The sequence below is a fragment of the Cydia fagiglandana genome, chromosome 7, assembly GCF_963556715.1.
Source record: "Cydia fagiglandana chromosome 7, ilCydFagi1.1, whole genome shotgun sequence".
Classification (NCBI taxonomy): Eukaryota; Metazoa; Arthropoda; class Insecta; order Lepidoptera; family Tortricidae; genus Cydia; species Cydia fagiglandana.
The window spans coordinates 10,156,768-10,164,707 of NC_085938.1; the positions used below are offsets into that span (position 1 = coordinate 10,156,768).

General features: G+C 30.2%; 1 long non-coding RNA gene across 1 annotated transcript; it reads left to right on the top strand.

Moving 5' to 3' along the window:
* The first annotated feature begins 3,392 nt into the window (after positions 1 to 3,392).
* Positions 3,393 to 7,122, top strand: LOC134665812 (uncharacterized). The gene is made up of 2 exons (XR_010098422.1): positions 3,393 to 4,629; positions 4,694 to 7,122. It is a non-coding gene; the product is annotated as an uncharacterized LOC134665812 (long non-coding RNA).
* Positions 7,123 to 7,940: the final 818 nt, after the last annotated feature.

The window sequence follows — 7,940 nt, forward strand, 5'->3', positions numbered from 1 at the left end:
CGCTCTCACCGCTAGGCCACCAGCGCTTTTTTTTTTGATGTAGTTTTATGATGTACCGTCATATAAGTATGTATATGTATGACGTGATGGTGGAATGCGTCAGATCAAAACATAGGTGATACCTGCCTACACAACATTATGCAATTAACCATCACTGGATTTTTATAATTGAAAAGCATTTTTATAAATTTATTAAACGTAAATAATATTTACAAAAAAAATATTAAAATCTTCGTCATTGGAATATGTTCATTAAATAAATCGACAAGGTTTTAAGTGTGTTCTACCTTGCGAGTCTTCTGCAGGGTATTTATGGTGACATTGGTCGCGTTGTATGGTGAAACACTATAATATTATGAAATTTAGAGTTGTATTTCACAATATTGTGAAATTAAAAAAATACTTTACTTTTCATTAACATTACATTATTATAGAATCTGCCCAAGAATTTGTACTTGTCTTATGTAGGTACTAAAGTACTTATAGATTTATTCAAGTAGGTACTTTTATTATTGCATAGCATGATATAAACGCAATTTTATTTCATTAATGACGCCTCTTAGGCGTGCCTACATAGATACAAGCCCAGATTTCTCATAGTTGTTCAATTATGATTGTTTTGATGAAATAAAAAAACAAGACACTTTAGTCAAAAAGATCATATTTTTTGCCCTAACGATCTCTTTAAAATATGAATGTTATATTCTTACGAACAATATACCTACCTCTTAATAGTACCTACCTCTTACATTGAAAAGTACGAGTAATTGAACAATCATTGTTAAAAATATGGTAATTGTATCGCCAACCGGTACTTTTTGCAAGCTTATATGACCGGTATAGCGAACACCCGGTACATTTTTTTGCGAAAAAAAATTAAGATTCACTTATTTCATGACTTTCTAACGACTTTGGTAGTTAGCGAGAAGGTAATTATACCTACACAGCTAAATTAAGTTACTAAATATAGTAAATATACCTTATAATTAAGTTACTTACTAAAATAAATATAGTAAATATACCTAGATAATATACAAACAAAGGTATGTTATCATTTGTTTATGAAAATATTTTACTAACTTAATCATTACGGGCATAGCTATCTAGTACAAAACATTCTCATTTAATCAAGGTTAAAAAAATTCCACCGCAGTTTCAAGACAATATTGATTGCTGCAGCAGATAAATTCCAGAATGGTCCACATCTATACCTTTGTCTCGTTCCCTTGTATAGCACCACACTCTTCAACTCCCAGATTTCACGCAGGCGCAAAAGATCATTCTAGAACATTTAGTATGTCTCTGTTCCACAAGTCGTAAAATTATTAGAATGAATGAGATAGCAGGATGGTAACTGCAATTAGTATGCCGCTAAATTTAGAATCTGGGTCCATTTGTTCGTGTACAGTATTGGACCGACTTCTGAATTTGGCCGTGTTTACTGCATCGAGAACGTTCCACGTCGTTGCCGGTAGTGTATAAATAGATGTGAGGGCCGTCCGCCCCGCCAGACACAATTAAGTACTCTGGTAGTGAGGTCGTACCATCTAGGAGTAATAGAAGTAGAAAAAAATAGGCTAATTATAAGCAAGTAATTATTATTACAAAAATATTGGAATATGGATATAGGCAGTCGAAGAGTCAGGGAGGAATTTGGTATCCGACATCGTGCCGTCATCGCCCGGTATTTAACTATATTATTGGATAAGGAGGGCCTTACGCAAGGATAAGAACAATCAGGTACGTGTTTAAACAAAATTTTTATATAGACAAGTTATTTTCAAACATTTTCAACAAGTTTTTTCGAGTTAACATGTTGTTGCTAACTGCGCAGTTTCAGTTAGCTACTGCGCAGTAAATTGCCAGGTTTGACCTTGAATTTTGTTTAGGCCGGCTTATAGTTTCGTGTGATAATTTAAGTATAAGTACATAAGATTAGATTGCGTTTTTTGTTATGTTATGGTCGATAGGAATCATTTTGATGATTTATTCGTAATATTTACCTAAAGTCCTACACGCTCTCAAACGAGTTTGGAATTGGAAATTACTAGGATGTTATGATTTAGGGTTATTGGTAATGAATTCATTTTTTTTTGTGTTTATGCGATTAAACTGTTCAAAAGAACGACATAATATAGACATATTATATAGGTAAGCACCTATTCATTTAAAAACTGAAACTTCGACCATAGCATATTCAAGATAACGATGGATTATTTATGAGTTTACATAATTAACGTACAATAGTATTATTGTACAAGTATGATTAAAATAAATTGAAGTAGGTATAATATACATATAACATTCTCCTCAACTTAGAATTAAGTAGGAAGGACAATATAAAGTCATGACTCTCAAGAGAGTCAGAAAATTCTAAACACTGGGTACATACCTATACCCAGTATAGTTCGGTACTTTAAATATTTATTATTTATAACAAATGAAGTAGGAAGAATATTTCACATAAGCAAATGTGAATAGTGCATTAATTTTGTCGTAGGAGATGTTTGCATCTATTTAATTTAATGATTAGGTAGGTAGGTAGAAAAAATGCAAGGAAAACAGGAGCGATTATAACAAAATGGATTTATTTGATTTATTTTTGTATATACTTACGGGTAGGTTTTATCATTTATTATTGCGAATTTAAGTACGAAATTAGTTGGAAAGTAAATAATAATAAAATGTTACAAATAATAAATGACCTAGCCTAAGAAGAAAAATAAATAAATGAACAACAAATGTTTCATAACAATATACATATTATATCGTGATTCTCATATAAGTAAAGAAATGTAGCGAGAAATTAAAATTGGGTTATTCTAAGGGATCTACGTAAATGGTTAATGGATTAAACAAATAGGTAGAAATATCGACAATAGGGAATAAAAAAGAATTATTAATCCTAGGGGATTTTAAGTATATTCTTCTTCTTTTCATCCTATTACCCTCTGTTGGGGTCGCATCATACGTTTATTACAAAACAAAAATCGGAACGAAATTAATCAAATAGAAAACAATTAACAATTTAGCAAATGCTATTTATTATTCTTCTCTTAAGGAACTGAGTGGTATACTGAAGATAAACAAGTATAGAAGTAAAATGAAAATTGGTTTTATTTGAAGGGATCTACGTATGTATTTTACAAATTAAATAAATAGGTAAATTTGACGCTAATCTATATCACAAAATAGATAAGTACAGAAGTCAATCACATGTATGTACTTTACTTTTCATACCTACGCTCGGCGGTCGCTCTAGGGTTGCGATTGTTGCGAACTATGACTTAAGCCCGCTCCACACTCGTGCGCGAATCGCGGCGCGAAGCCGCGAACGCGAGTCTGGAGTCGATTTCGCATATCAGCGAACTAGACTCCACACTCGCGTTCGCGGCTTCGCCCGCGATTCACGCGCATAGTCTGGAGGGGGCTTTATGCACAAAAAACTATCGTGGTAGTGGCACTCGTATCTATCGTATCGTATCTCGTATTTAGTTGTTTGATTTATTGTTGAGGATGAAACGGGAAGAATGGAAATATAAATTAATAATAACATTAATAACTCAAATAGGTATTTTAATTTTAATGTCATTTTTATATTACAAATTTGCCACAGAAAATATCTTGCGATGATTCCGAGATTGGCGAATTACACGATTATTATATTTTTAAGTGTAATAAATTCGCATTCTCATGTACAATGTAATAAATTCGCATACGCATTCTCTCTAAAACCACTGGTAGCTTAAAAAACGACAATTCACCGTTTAATGTTGAATTAAAACAACCGTCCACTGTACAGTTATAATAACTTTTTGTTTTGTTTCTCCATTATTGCACAAAAAAGTTCACAGACGCGTGTCTCAAGCGGATGGCACTCGCGCTCGCACTGGTCCCAACTGGTCCGAGATATCGTGTCCGTGAGCAGTGTCTATGTGTGCGTTGCTCGAGCGCGCTTTGTATGTAGGTTGATTTCTGTACCTATCTGTTTTGTGTCTATATCGACAAGGGTTTTTGGAAAAAAATGTATAATTGTATTATGCTTAAGGCCTATAATTTTCATAAAAGATCTCTCAGTAAACTTAAATGAAATTTCATTAAAATTATAAGGGATCTACTTATCTTACGAATAAGGTAAATAGCTAGGAAAATCAAAAATTTAGAGTAAAAGAGTATTGGTTTGATCCCAGGGGCTTTGCGTATGTTATAATTCAATCCAGACGGAATTTAATGAAATTAGTTGGAAGTAAATCACAATGAGCAAATATTCCCATAAAAAATGTTTATATTATTTTATTGATTTATGTATCACAAACGAAGTGAAGATAAAAAGTCAGAGGCCAAAATGGAAAGATTTAATCCTAAGAGATCGACAGACCTTTCAAATGAAATGCATAGGTACCAGACAAACTGATCTTTATAGATTATAGAAGATAATCGGTTTACTCCTACAGGCCTAGGGGATTTATGAATCTCACAACTATAATAAAAAATTTAAAAATGGAAGCAATAAAAATCGGAAACATTGGTTTTATTAAGAAAATTATGAGATACACCTATAAAAAGTCAGAGAATAGATAAGAATTGAAATAATAAATCCTAAGATAGGTAATAAAGTTGAAATAAAGGGTAAACGAGAATTGGTTTCATTCTAGGGAATTTACGATAATGTTATATTTTATTTACCTTAGAGGATTGAAGTATCATGCTATCATGTGGACAGAAAAACGGAGAAAACATAATTAATTACAAAAGTCAAATGAAAATTGGTTTGATTCTAAACGGTCACCGTTGCTTACAATTCAAATAAATACGTAGGAAAATTGGAGCTTATAGTGTGTATAGGTACCTAATAAATATTGGGTTCATCCCAACTATCCCAAGGGACAACGATTTTTACAAAAGATATGAAAAGGAAAGAAAACTATGTCTCCTAAGTATAAAACAATTCATTTTATCCTAAAGGATATCGTACAAAAAAAACAAGATAAGGAAAATTGCGATGGAGTTGGTGTGAAACGAAAATTGATTATAGTATTTTGATTAGATACCTCACGAAAGAAGAAATGGATACGAAAATAAAAATGCAGCGAGTTCAATTGTTCAAAATTATCTCAATTTATCTCCGTCTCATACAAATTAAAGAACTAGGAAACAAAATCAAAGTTCAGTGAATGCGGAATAAAAGTTGTTATTGCGGAATGTAAGTTGACATTAAGGGAGCTGATATTTTGTAAATTAAGTTTAAGTATAGTACTATAAAGGAATTTAAGGATCAAAGGTGTGAAATATTTATTTTAAGGTACTAATGACCTCACAAATTAAATAAGTGGAAGACCTATTTAAAGTCCAATGCGTGTTTAATGAAGGAAAAATATGTGGTAGAAGGAAAAAGGAAACTATGAGAAGACAAATATACATTAGTTTCATCCGCCCATGTATCATTAAAATGAAATACATACATTTAAATAGGTTATCCTAAAGGATCAAGACACTTTCAAAATGGAATAAACGGAAGGGAAATATTAAAATCGCTAGGGGTAAAATGGAAATCATTTTTAGCCGAAGGCATTTACTAGTGGTAAGAAGAAAAATACAAGTTATGAAACAACAAATGAACATTGGTTTTTACACTTTTTATCTTAAGGGTTCGTTAAATATAGTAGGTGTTCATGAAAAGACATTTAGGTGTGGTACCAAGGAGAAAACAAAACAAATTATAGGAAAACAAATAATTAACTTTTGTATTCTAAAGGAACTATATATCATACAAATAAAATAACTAGGAACGAATATGAATAACACAGTAGTGTAAAATATATGTATATCTTATCTTTAAGAATAACGTAGATTCCAACAGGTGTGTTAGAGGGAAATATAAGAAAAATGATCATTCGTATTTATCCTAAGGTCTAAACGTCATAAAAATGAAATAAATAGTAAACAAAGTCGAAATTTATAGTGTGAAATTTACATTGGTTTAATGCTAAAGGGTAAAGGCATTTTATAACTGAAATAATTAGAAGGAAAATGTTATTATTAATCGGTAGTGATTTTTGGTGTGGTAGGACGAAACATAAATTATGGAAAGATGAATAAACATTATTTAATCCTAAGGGATCTATATGACGTCGTAAAAATTTAAAAATTGGCAAGAAGAATTAAAATTTCGAATAATATATTATTGGTTTTATACTAAATTATCAAGGTAACTAACGAAATGGAAAGAAAAAGTTAAGTCCAATTTATGGAAAATGGACAACGTATTTATCCGAATAGATTAAGGGTGCCATAGGAGGGAAAATACAAATTATAAGAAGACGAATTGGTTTTTATCCTAAGAATCTAGATATCATAAAAATTAAAAAAAAGACACATGCAAATTTGAATAGTGTGAAATTTAAATAGGCGTTATTCTGAAGGATCAAGGCATTTCATTTTTTTTTTTTACTTTTTAACCGAAAGGATTTAGGTGAGGTAGGAGGAAAAATTTAAAATTGAATTGAATTGGTTTTATATTAAAGGATCGAGGCATTTGATAAATTATATAAATGGAAAGGAAATCTAAAATCCAATGGGCGTTAAATTCATATTTTATTAGTATTTAAGTCTAATGATAATTGAAAAAATACAACTCATAGGAAGTTTAAATGGAAATTGGTTTCCTTATGTAACATAAAAATGAAAACATGAAATAAGTAGAAAGGAAAATTAAAATTTACTCACGGTGTGTAATTAAAATTAGTTACCTATAAAATATTTAAGAATTCATGCATTATAAATTGTAGGAAAATGTTAAGTACACTCGGTGGAGAAGAAAAAATGTTTATATCTGAAACGATTGAGGTGTCGTAGGAGAAATAATACAAATAATAAGTAGAATTAAGAACATTATTTTTCATCGTAACATATGTATTATAGTAATGAAATAAATAGGAAGAAAGATCAAAATTTATTCTGTGAATTTTTAATTGGTTTATTGGTAGTGTTATTATAGATACGAAAGAAAATACTCTTTTCATAGTAAGTAGGTATCTAAATGTTGTTACTATTTGATAATACATACCACAAAAGGTTTAAATAAAAAGTTGGCACTGAAAAATCATCAAAAATTAAATATTTTGAAGACAGGAACTATTCTTTACTATGTTACAAAATTACGACCACATCAACCCAAAAACGATTGAATTTGATTATTGAACACTTTCATCAATAATACTAGGTTATCTGTTTATTTCTTTTAATACAATAATAGGTGACAAAGTTTATTTGATACCTTCGTGCGGACGGTTGAATTCCAAACTAGGTAATTTATAAATAGGAGTTATTTTTTTAGTTTCAAACAAACAATATTGTTATATTTTAGATTATTATCATGTGTTTTAAAATAAAAAAGGAATTCCTTCAGTGTAGGTTTTTTCATGTGGCGAAACTTTATTCATGTTTAATGTAAGTACTTACCTAATTTTTAATGTCCAATCTTCTTCAGAAAAAGTATAGTTTGTCGTATAAAAAACTGTTTATTATTTCTATAATATGATTTTTTTAATCCGAAAAATGCATTGGTTTCCGAAAATTCGTCCGTAAAATAATTTTACAAAAATGCAATGATTAAAAAAAATATATTACGAAAAAAGAACAAAGCGATATAAGAAGAGATAAGTTAATGATACAATTGGTGTTTACACAATTATGATTACCACAACATTATGTTTATATGTATATGATTTATAAATAGCTATCGTTGTAGGACAAAAAAATAAAATTTACTCGATAAGAAATTACCAAAAAATTGGTTATAAACCATTACCACCATTACCATTACCATTGTACGGATGGTTTTCTAGACTATTACATTATATATAATAATATCTGACCGAGAAAATAAGTCACATGTTTAGGTACAATACAAGAAAAAGTAGGAAGGCCGTTTATTGAAG